Source organism: Somniosus microcephalus, unplaced genomic scaffold, assembly GCF_052327205.1.
Source record: "Somniosus microcephalus isolate GS21.2 unplaced genomic scaffold, FLI_Smic_1.0 unresolved_chr5, whole genome shotgun sequence".
NCBI classification, from domain to species: Eukaryota; Metazoa; Chordata; class Chondrichthyes; order Squaliformes; family Somniosidae; genus Somniosus; species Somniosus microcephalus.
Window position 1 is genome coordinate 58,164,842 of NW_028225183.1, and position 12,382 is coordinate 58,177,223.

General features: G+C 40.4%; 7 non-coding genes across 7 annotated transcripts; all 7 read right to left on the minus strand.

The window, feature by feature from the left end:
* Positions 1-1,271: 1,271 nt before the first annotated feature.
* trnak-uuu (transfer RNA lysine (anticodon UUU)) lies at positions 1,272-1,344 on the minus strand. The gene has a single exon. It is a non-coding gene; the product is annotated as a tRNA-Lys (tRNA).
* A 1,729-nt stretch (positions 1,345-3,073) lies between these two features.
* Positions 3,074-3,146, minus strand: trnak-uuu (transfer RNA lysine (anticodon UUU)). The gene has a single exon. It is a non-coding gene; the product is annotated as a tRNA-Lys (tRNA).
* Positions 3,147-4,876: 1,730 nt separating this feature from the next.
* Positions 4,877-4,949, minus strand: trnak-uuu (transfer RNA lysine (anticodon UUU)). Its single transcript has one exon. It is a non-coding gene; the product is annotated as a tRNA-Lys (tRNA).
* Positions 4,950-6,679: 1,730 nt separating this feature from the next.
* Positions 6,680-6,752, minus strand: trnak-uuu (transfer RNA lysine (anticodon UUU)). Its single transcript has one exon. It is a non-coding gene; the product is annotated as a tRNA-Lys (tRNA).
* Positions 6,753-8,482: 1,730 nt separating this feature from the next.
* On the minus strand, positions 8,483-8,555 carry trnak-uuu (transfer RNA lysine (anticodon UUU)). Its single transcript has one exon. It is a non-coding gene; the product is annotated as a tRNA-Lys (tRNA).
* A 1,730-nt stretch (positions 8,556-10,285) lies between these two features.
* Positions 10,286-10,358, minus strand: trnak-uuu (transfer RNA lysine (anticodon UUU)). The gene has a single exon. It is a non-coding gene; the product is annotated as a tRNA-Lys (tRNA).
* Positions 10,359-12,089: 1,731 nt separating this feature from the next.
* trnak-uuu (transfer RNA lysine (anticodon UUU)) lies at positions 12,090-12,162 on the minus strand. The gene has a single exon. It is a non-coding gene; the product is annotated as a tRNA-Lys (tRNA).
* Between the last annotated feature and the right edge of the window lie 220 nt (positions 12,163-12,382).

The following is a 12,382-nucleotide window of genomic DNA, read 5'->3' on the forward strand; positions in this document are numbered from 1 at the left end:
CAGTTCTGAGTATTTTCTAAATAATGGGAAGCTATTAACTGTTGAGGAGCAAAGAGGTTTATGAGTCCCAGTTCACAAATTATTATTTGCTTGTAGACATGAAGCAAAGACATTTGAAATAGTCCCGCATATGGGACATTGGGCCAAATTTGAAACGCATGTACTTGAAGGCAAATTATTAACCTGGTTAGGAAATTGGTGGCACGGCAGGAGACAAAGTTTGCAGATGATGATCAGGTACACTAATTGGCAGATTATGACGAGTGGTGTCTCTGATTGATCACTTTTGGGAACTCAACTAATCACCGATTTCATTAACGACTTAGTGGATGTGATTGAGAGCCACACATCCAAGTTTGAGGATGACAAAAAAGATAGGCGGCATTATAATCAGTTGAGATGGAAACAAGATATTTGACCAGATATTCATAGATTAAGTGAATGTGTAATTTTCTGGCAAATTGATTTAAATATTAGCAAGTGTGACGTGATCCACTACCGATCTTTATAGGAGTATTTAGAATACACTCCTTATAATGTTAAGCTGGAAACAGTTGATATCCAAATAGACTTGTGTCCCTGTACATATATCATTAAATGGTCATGGACAGGTACAGAAATGAATCAAAAAGCTAATTGAAAAGTGATACTTATATCTGTAGGATTACAATATAAGAGGGTGAAATGATGCCACAGCTATACAAAGCACTGGTTAGGCCACAGCTGCGGTACTGTGTTCAATTCTCGGCATCACAGCTTGGGAATGTATTATTAGGCTTAAAAAGTGAAGGAGACATAGAGTCCAAGGGACAAATTACAACGGGATATTGCACAAACTCGGTTTTTTTTCCTGGAATTTAAAGCTTAAGTGGTGATTTGATTGAAGTATTCACGATATTAAGAGGAAATGCTGGTGCAGATAGCGAGAAGCTATTTCTGATGATTGACCCATCTGGGAGAAGGGGCCACAGCCTCAACATCAGATCCAAGCGTTTCAGGATAGAAGTTTGTGTGACAGAAATTTGTAACACACTTCCGCAAACAGCAATTATAGCTGGGCCAATTGTCAATTTTAAACTTGTGATTGAGAGATGTTTGTTAACCAAAGGTATTAAGGGATCTGGAGCAAAGGATTGCACACGGATATCGATCGATGATTTAATTAAATGGCAGAAAGGCTCCAGGCATGAAATGGCCTGCTGCTGTTGTTATTTTCTTTGTTAAATCATCAAAGTGCGAATGTAAAGTTGAGTCTCGCGATTTAAAAGCAGCGCCCGAACAGGGACTTGAACCCTGGACCCTCAGATTAAAAGTCTGAGGCTCTACCGATTGAGCTATCCGGGCTCTTGCAAAGCCAACTTCACAAAAGTACTTTCATTGGCTGCAGTGCATCATTGCATCTCCGACAAATTCAATTTACTTGTCCATAATACAACCTGTACAGCACATTTCCCCCACAAATCCGGATTGACTGCCTCAGACCACCATCACTTCAGAAATATTAAGCCACCCACAAAAGACACGCTCGTTAGCAGCGGAGTCAGATGTGACAAGTGCCGTCCCCCAGATATCTGTATTAGATCATCAACTGTTCACCGTATTTATGACTGAGTTGGATGGAGCAATGGAGCACTGTACATCATATTTTGAAGATCGCACTAAGTTAGACGGTCCGCTTGTAGTGCAGTTGGAAATGGAGGTAACCAAAGGGACAGAGACAGACACAGTAAGCCGGCAAAACAAAGGCAAATCGAGTTCAATGTACGCAAGTGTGACACCAGCCACTTTGGAACAAAGTAATACAGTTCTGAGTATTTTCTAAATAATGGGAAGCTATTAACTGTTGAGGAGCAAAGAGGTTTATGAGTCCCAGTTCACAAATTATTATTTGCTTGTAGACATGAAGCAAAGACATTTGAAATAGTCCCGCATATGGGACATTGGGCCAAATTTGAAACGCATGTAATTGAAGGCAAATTATTAACCTGGTTAGGAAATTGGTGGCACGGCAGGAGACAAAGTTTGCAGATGATGATCAGGTACACTAATTGGCAGATTATGACGAGTGGTGTCTCTGATTGATCACTTTTGGGAACTCAACTAATCACCGATTTCATTAACGACTTAGTGGATGTGATTGAGAGCCACACATCCAAGTTTGAGGATGACAAAAAAGATAGGCGGCATTTTAATCAGTTGAGATGGAAACAAGATATTTGACCAGATATTCATAGATTAAGTGAATGTGTAATTTTCTGGCAAATTGATTTAAATATTAGCAAGTGTGACGTGATCCACTACCGATCTTTATAGGAGTATTTAGAATACACTCCTTATAATGTTAAGCTGGAAACAGTTGATATCCAAATAGACTTGTGTCCCTGTACATATATCATTAAATGGTCATGGACAGGTACAGAAATGAATCAAAAAGCTAATTGAAAAGTGATACTTATATCTGTAGGATTACAATATAAGAGGGTGAAATGATGCCACAGCTATACAAAGCACTGGTTAGGCCACAGCTGCGGTACTGTGTTCAATTCTCGGCATCACAGCTTGGGAATGTATTATTAGGCTTAAAAAGTGAAGGAGACATAGAGTCCAAGGGACAAATTACAACGGGATATTGCACAAACTCGGTTTTTTTTCCTGGAATTTAAAGCTTAAGTGGTGATTTGATTGAAGTATTCACGATATTAAGAGGAAATGCTGGTGCAGATAGCGAGAAGCTATTTCTGATGATTGACCCATCTGGGAGAAGGGGCCACAGCCTCAACATCAGATCCAAGCGTTTCAGGATAGAAGTTTGTGTGACAGAAATTTGTAACACACTTCCGCAAACAGCAATTATAGCTGGGCCAATTGTCAATTTTAAACTTGTGATTGAGAGATGTTTGTTAACCAAAGGTATTAAGGGATCTGGAGCAAAGGATTGCACACGGATATCGATCGATGATTTAATTAAATGGCAGAAAGGCTCCAGGCATGAAATGGCCTGCTGCTGTTGTTATTTTCTTTGTTAAATCATCAAAGTGCGAATGTAAAGTTGAGTCTCGCGATTTAAAAGCAGCGCCCGAACAGGGACTTGAACCCTGGACCCTCAGATTAAAAGTCTGATGCTCTACCGATTGAGCTATCCGGGCTCTTGCAAAGCCAACTTCACAAAAGTACTTTCATTGGCTGCAGTGCATCATTGCATCTCCGACAAATTCAATTTACTTGTCCATAATACAACCTGTACAGCACATTTCCCCCACAAATCCGGATTGACTGCCTCAGACCACCATCACTTCAGAAATATTAAGCCACCCACAAAAGACACGCTCGTTAGCAGCGGAGTCAGATGTGACAAGTGCCGTCCCCCAGATATCTGTATTAGATCATCAACTGTTCACCGTATTTATGACTGAGTTGGATGGAGCAATGGAGCACTGTACATCATATTTTGAAGATCGCACTAAGTTAGACGGTCTGCTTGTAGTGCAGTTGGGAAATGGAGGTAACCAAAGGGACAGAGACAGACACAGTAAGCCGGCAAAACAAAGGCAAATCGAGTTCAATGTACGCAAGTGTGACACCAGCCACTTTGGAACAAAGTAATACAGTTCTGAGTATTTTCTAAATAATGGGAAGCTATTAACTGTTGAGGAGCAAAGAGGTTTATGAGTCCCAGTTCACAAATTATTATTTGCTTGTAGACATGAAGCAAAGACATTTGAAATAGTCCCGCATATGGGACATTGGGCCAAATTTGAAACGCATGTAATTGAAGGCAAATTATTAACCTGGTTAGGAAATTGGTGGCACGGCAGGAGACAAAGTTTGCAGATGATGATCAGGTACACTAATTGGCAGATTATGACGAGTGGTGTCTCTGATTGATCACTTTTGGGAACTCAACTAATCACCGATTTCATTAACGACTTAGTGGATGTGATTGAGAGCCACACATCCAAGTTTGAGGATGACAAAAAAGATAGGCGGCATTATAATCAGTTGAGATGGAAACAAGATATTTGACCAGATATTCATAGATTAAGTGAATGTGTAATTTTCTGGCAAATTGATTTAAATATTAGCAAGTGTGACGTGATCCACTACCGATCTTTATAGGAGTATTTAGAATACACTCCTTATAATGTTAAGCTGGAAACAGTTGATATCCAAATAGACTTGTGTCCCTGTACATATATCATTAAATGGTCATGGACAGGTACAGAAATGAATCAAAAAGCTAATTGAAAAGTGATACTTATATCTGTAGGATTACAATATAAGAGGGTGAAATGATGCCACAGCTATACAAAGCACTGGTTAGGCCACAGCTGCGGTACTGTGTTCAATTCTCGGCATCACAGCTTGGGAATGTATTATTCGGCTTAAAAAGTGAAGGAGACATAGAGTCCAAGGGACAAATTACAACGGGATATTGCACAAACTCGGTTTTTTTTCCTGGAATTTAAAGCTTAAGTGGTGATTTGATTGAAGTATTCACGATATTAAGAGGAAATGCTGGTGCAGATAGCGAGAAGCTATTTCTGATGATTGACCCATCTGGGAGAAGGGGCCACAGCCTCAACATCAGATCCAAGCGTTTCAGGATAGAAGTTTGTGTGACAGAAATTTGTAACACACTTCCGCAAACAGCAATTATAGCTGGGCCAATTGTCAATTTTAAACTTGTGATTGAGAGATGTTTGTTAACCAAAGGTATGAAGGGATCTGGAGCAAAGGATTGCACACGGATATCGATCGATGATTTAATTAAATGGCAGAAAGGCTCCAGGCATGAAATGGCCTGCTGCTGTTGTTATTTTCTTTGTTAAATCATCAAAGTGCGAATGTAAAGTTGAGTCTCGCGATTTAAAAGCAGCGCCCGAACAGGGACTTGAACCCTGGACCCTGAGATTAAAAGTCTGATGCTCTACCGATTGAGCTATCCGGGCTCTTGCAAAGCCAACTTCACAAAAGTACTTTCATTGGCTGCAGTGCATCATTGCATCTCCGACAAATTCAATTTACTTGTCCATAATACAACCTGTACAGCACATTTCCCCCACAAATCCGGATTGACTGCCTCAGACCACCATCACTGCAGAAATATTAAGCCACCCACAAAAGACACGCTCGTTAGCAGCGGAGTCAGATGTGACAAGTGCCGTCCCCCAGATATCTGTATTAGATCATCAACTGTTCACCGTATTTATGACTGACTTGGATGGAGCAATGGAGCACTGTACATCATATTTTGAAGATCGCACTAAGTTAGACGGTCCGCTTGTAGTGCAGTTGGGAAATGGAGGTAACCAAAGGGACAGAGACAGACACAGTAAGCCGGCAAAACAAAGGCAAATCGAGTTCAATGTACGCAAGTGTGACACCAGCCACTTTGGAACAAAGTAATACAGTTCTGAGTATTTTCTAAATAATGGGAAGCTATTAACTGTTGAGGAGCAAAGAGGTTTATGAGTCCCAGTTCACAAATTATTATTTGCTTGTAGACATGAAGCAAAGACATTTGAAATAGTCCCGCATATGGGACATTGGGCCAAATTTGAAACGCATGTAATTGAAGGCAAATTATTAACCTGGTTAGGAAATTGGTGGCACGGCAGGAGACAAAGTTTGCAGATGATGATCAGGTACACTAATTGGCAGATTATGACGAGTGGTGTCTCTGATTGATCACTTTTGGGAACTCAACTAATCACCGATTTCATTAACGACTTAGTGGATGTGATTGAGAGCCACACATCCAAGTTTGAGGATGACAAAAAAGATAGGCGGCATTATAATCAGTTGAGATGGAAACAAGATATTTGACCAGATATTCATAGATTAAGTGAATGTGTAATTTTCTGGCAAATTGATTTAAATATTAGCAAGTGTGACGTGATCCACTACCGATCTTTATAGGAGTATTTAGAATACACTCCTTATAATGTTAAGCTGGAAACAGTTGATATCCAAATAGACTTGTGTCCCTGTACATATATCATTAAATGGTCATGGACAGGTACAGAAATGAATCAAAAAGCTAATTGAAAAGTGATACTTATATCTGTAGGATTACAATATAAGAGGGTGAAATGATGCCACAGCTATACAAAGCACTGGTTAGGCCACAGCTGCGGTACTGTGTTCAATTCTCGGCATCACAGCTTGGGAATGTATTATTCGGCTTAAAAAGTGAAGGAGACATAGAGTCCAAGGGACAAATTACAACGGGATATTGCACAAACTCGTTTTTTTTTCCTGGAATTTAAAGCTTAAGTGGTGATTTGATTGAAGTATTCACGATATTAAGAGGAAATGCTGGTGCAGATAGCGAGAAGCTATTTCTGATGATTGACCCATCTGGGAGAAGGGGCCACAGCCTCAACATCAGATCCTAGCGTTTCAGGATAGAAGTTTGTGTGACAGAAATTTGTAACACACTTCCGCAAACAGCAATTATAGCTGGGCCAATTGTCAATTTTAAACTTGTGATTGAGAGATGTTTGTTAACCAAAGGTATTAAGGGATCTGGAGCAAAGGATTGCACACGGATATCGATCGATGATTTAATTAAATGGCAGAAAGGCTCCAGGCATGAAATGGCCTGCTGCTGTTGTTATTTTCTTTGTTAAATCATCAAAGTGCGAATGTAAAGTTGAGTCTCGCGATTTAAAAGCAGCGCCCGAACAGGGACTTGAACCCTGGACCCTCAGATTAAAAGTCTGATGCTCTACCGATTGAGCTATCCGGGCTCTTGCAAAGCCAACTTCACAAAAGTACTTTCATTGGCTGCAGTGCATCATTGCATCTCCGACAAATTCAATTTACATGTCCATAATACAACCTGTACAGCACATTTCCCCCACAAATCCGGATTGACTGCCTCAGACCACCATCACTTCAGAAATATTAAGCCACCCACAAAAGACACGCTCGTTAGCAGCGGAGTCAGATGTGACAAGTGCCGTCCCCCAGATATCTGTATTAGATCATCAACTGTTCACCGTATTTATGACTGAGTTGGATGGAGCAATGGAGCACTGTACATCATATTTTGAAGATCGCACTAAGTTAGACGGTCCGCTTGTAGTGCAGTTGGGAAATGGAGGTAACCAAAGGGACAGAGACAGACACAGTAAGCCGGCAAAACAAAGGCAAATCGAGTTCAATGTACGCAAGTGTGACACCAGCCACTTTGGAACAAAGTAATACAGTTCTGAGTATTTTCTAAATAATGGGAAGCTATTAACTGTTGAGGAGCAAAGAGGTTTATGAGTCCCAGTTCACAAATTATTATTTGCTTGTAGACATGAAGCAAAGACATTTGAAATAGTCCCGCATATGGGACATTGGGCCAAATTTGAAACGCATGTAATTGAAGGCAAATTATTAACCTGGTTAGGAAATTGGTGGCACGGCAGGAGACAAAGTTTGCAGATGATGATCAGGTACACTAATTGGCAGATTATGACGAGTGGTGTCTCTGATTGATCACTTTTGGGAACTCAACTAATCACCGATTTCATTAACGACTTAGTGGATGTGATTGAGAGCCACACATCCAAGTTTGAGGATGACAAAAAAGATAGGCGGCATTATAATCAGTTGAGATGGAAACAAGATATTTGACCAGATATTCATAGATTAAGTGAATGTGTAATTTTCTGGCAAATTGATTTAAATATTAGCAAGTGTGACGTGATCCACTACCGATCTTTATAGGAGTATTTAGAATACACTCCTTATAATGTTAAGCTGGAAACAGTTGATATCCAAATAGACTTGTGTCCCTGTACATATATCATTAAATGGTCATGGACAGGTACAGAAATGAATCAAAAAGCTAATTGAAAAGTGATACTTATATCTGTAGGATTACAATATAAGAGGGTGAAATGATGCCACAGCTATACAAAGCACTGGTTAGGCCACAGCTGCGGTACTGTGTTCAATTCTCGGCATCACAGCTTGGGAATGTATTATTCGGCTTAAAAAGTGAAGGAGACATAGAGTCCAAGGGACAAATTACAACGGGATATTGCACAAACTCGGTTTTTTTTCCTGGAATTTAAAGCTTAAGTGGTGATTTGATTGAAGTATTCACGATATTAAGAGGAAATGCTGGTGCAGATAGCGAGAAGCTATTTCTGATGATTGACCCATCTGGGAGAAGGGGCCACAGCCTCAACATCAGATCCAAGCGTTTCAGGATAGAAGTTTGTGTGACAGAAATTTGTAACACACTTCCGCAAACAGCAATTATAGCTGGGCCAATTGTCAATTTTAAACTTGTGATTGAGAGATGTTTGTTAACCAAAGGTATTAAGGGATCTGGAGCAAAGGATTGCACACGGATATCGATCGATGATTTAATTAAATGGCAGAAAGGCTCCAGGCATGAAATGGCCTGCTGCTGTTGTTATTTTCTTTGTTAAATCATCAAAGTGCGAATGTAAAGTTGAGTCTCGCGATTTAAAAGCAGCGCCCGAACAGGGACTTGAACCCTGGACCCTCAGATTAAAAGTCTGATGCTCTACCGATTGAGCTATCCGGGCTCTTGCAAAGCCAACTTCACAAAAGTACTTTCATTGGCTGCAGTGCATCATTGCATCTCCGACAAATTCAATTTACTTGTCCATAATACAACCTGTACAGCACATTTCCCCCACAAATCCGGATTGACTGCCTCAGACCACCATCACTTCAGAAATATTAAGCCACCCACAAAAGACACGCTCGTTAGCAGCGGAGTCAGATGTGACAAGTGCCGTCCCCCAGATATCTGTATTAGATCATCAACTGTTCACCGTATTTATGACTGAGTTGGATGGAGCAATGGAGCACTGTACATCATATTTTGAAGATCGCACTAAGTTAGACGGTCCGCTTGTAGTGCAGTTGGGAAATGGAGGTAACCAAAGGGACAGAGACAGACACAGTCAGCCGGCAAAACAAAGGCAAATCGAGTTCAATGTACGCAAGTGTGACACCAGCCACTTTGGAACAAAGTAATACAGTTCTGAGTATTTTCTAAATAATGGGAAGCTATTAACTGTTGAGGAGCAAAGAGGTTTATGAGTCCCAGTTCAAAAATTATTATTTGCTTGTAGACATGAAGCAAAGACATTTGAAATAGTCCCGCATATGGGACATTGGGCCAAATTTGAAACGCATGTAATTGAAGGCAAATTATTAACCTGGTTAGGAAATTGGTGGCACGGCAGGAGACAAAGTTTGCAGATGATGATCAGGTACACTAATTGGCAGATTATGACGAGTGGTGTCTCTGATTGATCACTTTTGGGAACTCAACTAATCACCGATTTCATTAACGACTTAGTGGATGTGATTGAGAGCCACACATCCAAGTTTGAGGATGACAAAAAAGATAGGCGGCATTATAATCAGTTGAGATGGAAACAAGATATTTGACCAGATATTCATAGATTAAGTGAATGTGTAATTTTCTGGCAAATTGATTTAAATATTAGCAAGTGTGACGTGATCCACTACCGATCTTTATAGGAGTATTTAGAATACACTCCTTATAATGTTAAGCTGGAAACAGTTGATATCCAAATAGACTTGTGTCCCTGTACATATATCATTAAATGGTCATGGACAGGTACAGAAATGAATCAAAAAGCTAATTGAAAAGTGATACTTATATCTGTAGGATTACAATATAAGAGGGTGAAATGATGCCACAGCTATACAAAGCACTGGTTAGGCCACAGCTGCGGTACTGTGTTCAATTCTCGGCATCACAGCTTGGGAATGTATTATTAGGCTTAAAAAGTGAAGGAGACATAGAGTCCAAGGGACAAATTACAACGGGATATTGCACAAACTCGGTTTTTTTTCCTGGAATTTAAAGCTTAAGTGGTGATTTGATTGAAGTATTCACGATATTAAGAGGAAATGCTGGTGCAGATAGCGAGAAGCTATTTCTGATGATTGACCCATCTGGGAGAAGGGGCCATAGCCTCAACATTAGATCCAAGCGTTTCAGGATAGAAGTTTGTGTGACAGAAATTTGTAACACACTTCCGCAAACAGCAATTATAGCTGGGCCAATTGTCAATTTTAAACTTGTGATTGAGAGATGTTTGTTAACCAAAGGTATTAAGGGATCTGGAGCAAAGGATTGCACACGGATATCGATCGATGATTTAATTAAATGGCAGAAAGGCTCCAGGCATGAAATGGCCTGCTGCTGTTGTTATTTTCTTTGTTAAATCATCAAAGTGCGAATGTAAAGTTGAGTCTCGCGATTTAAAAGCAGCGCCCGAACAGGGACTTGAACCCTGGACCCTCAGATTAAAAGTCTGATGCTCTACCGATTGAGCTATCCGGGCTCTTGCAAAGCCAACTTCACAAAAGTACTTTCATTGGCTGCAGTGCATCATTGCATCTCCGACAAATTCAATTTACTTGTCCATAAAACAACCTGTACAGCACATTTCCCCCACAAATCCGGATTGACTGCCTCAGACCACCATCACTTCAGAAATATTAAGCCACCCACAAAAGACACGCTCGTTAGCAGCGGAGTCAGATGTGACAAGTGCCGTCCCCCAGATATCTGTATTAGATCATCAACTGTTCACCGTATTTATGACTGAGTTGGATGGAGCAATGGAGCACTGTACATCATATTTTGGAGATCGCACTAAGTTAGACGGTCCGCTTGTAGTGCAGTTGGGAAATGGAGGTAACCAAAGGGACAGAGACAGACACAGTAAGCCGGCAAAACAAAGGCAAATCGAGTTCAATGTACGCAAGTGTGACACCAGCCACTTTGGAACAAAGTAATACAGTTCTGAGTATTTTCTAAATAATGGGAAGCTATTAACTGTTGAGGAGCAAAGAGGTTTATGAGTCCCAGTTCACAAATTATTATTTGCTTGTAGACATGAAGCAAAGACATTTGAAATAGTCCCGCATATGGGACATTGGGCCAAATTTGAAACGCATGTAATTGAAGGCAAATTATTAACCTGGTTAGGAAATTGGTGGCACGGCAGGAGACAAAGTTTGCAGATGATGATCAGGTACACTAATTGGCAGATTATGACGAGTGGTGTCTCTGATTGATCACTTTTGGGAACTCAACTAATCACCGATTTCATTAACGACTTAGTGGATGTGATTGAGAGCCACACATCCAAGTTTGAGGATGACAAAAAAGATAGGCGGCATTATAATCAGTTGAGATGGAAACAAGATATTTGACCAGATATTCATAGATTAAGTGAATGTGTAATTTTCTGGCAAATTGATTTAAATATTAGCAAGTGTGACGTGATCCACTACCGATCTTTATAGGAGTATTTAGAATACACTCCTTATAATGTTAAGCTGGAAACAGTTGATATCCAAATAGACTTGTGTCCCTGTACATATATCATTAAATGGTCATGGACAGGTACAGAAATGAATCAAAAAGCTAATTGAAAAGTGATACTTATATCTGTAGGATTACAATATAAGAGGGTGAAATGATGCCACAGCTATACAAAGCACTGGTTAGGCCACAGCTGCGGTACTGTGTTCAATTCTCGGCATCACAGCTTGGGAATGTATTATTAGGCTTAAAAAGTGAAGGAGACATAGAGTCCAAGGGACAAATTACAACGGGATATTGCACAAACTCGGTTTTTTTTCCTGGAATTTAGAAGCTTAAGTGATGATTTGATAGAAGTATTCAAGATATTAAGAGGAAATGCGAGTGGAAATAGCGAGAAGCTATTTCTGGTGATTGACCCATCTGGGAGAAGGGGCCATAGCCTCAACATTAGATCCAAGCGTTTCAGGAGAGAAGTTTGTGTGACAGAAATTTGTAACACACTTCCGCAAACAGCAATTAAAGCTGGGCCAATTGTCAATTTTAAACTTGAGATTGAGAGATGTTTGTTAACCAAAGGTATTAAGGGATCTGGAGCAAAGGAATGCAAACGGATATCGATCGATGATTTAATTAAATGGCAGAAAGGCTCCAGGCATGAAATGGCCTGCTCCTGTTGTTATTTTCTTTGTTAAATGATCAAAGTGCGAATGTAAAGTTGAGTCTCGCGATTTAAAAGCAGCGCCCGAACAGGGACTTGAACTCTGGACACTCAGATTAAAAGTCTGATGCTCTACCGATTGAGCTATCCGGGCTAAGCTCACAAAAGTACTTTCATTGGCTGCAGTGCATCATTGCATCTCCGACAAATTCAATTTACTTGTCCATAATACAACCTGTACAGCACATTTCCCCCACAAATCCGGATTGACTGCCTCAGACCACCATCACTTCAGAAATATTAAGCCACCCACAAAAGACACGCTCGTTAGCAGCGGAGTCAGATGTGACAAGTGCCGTCCCCCAGATATCTGT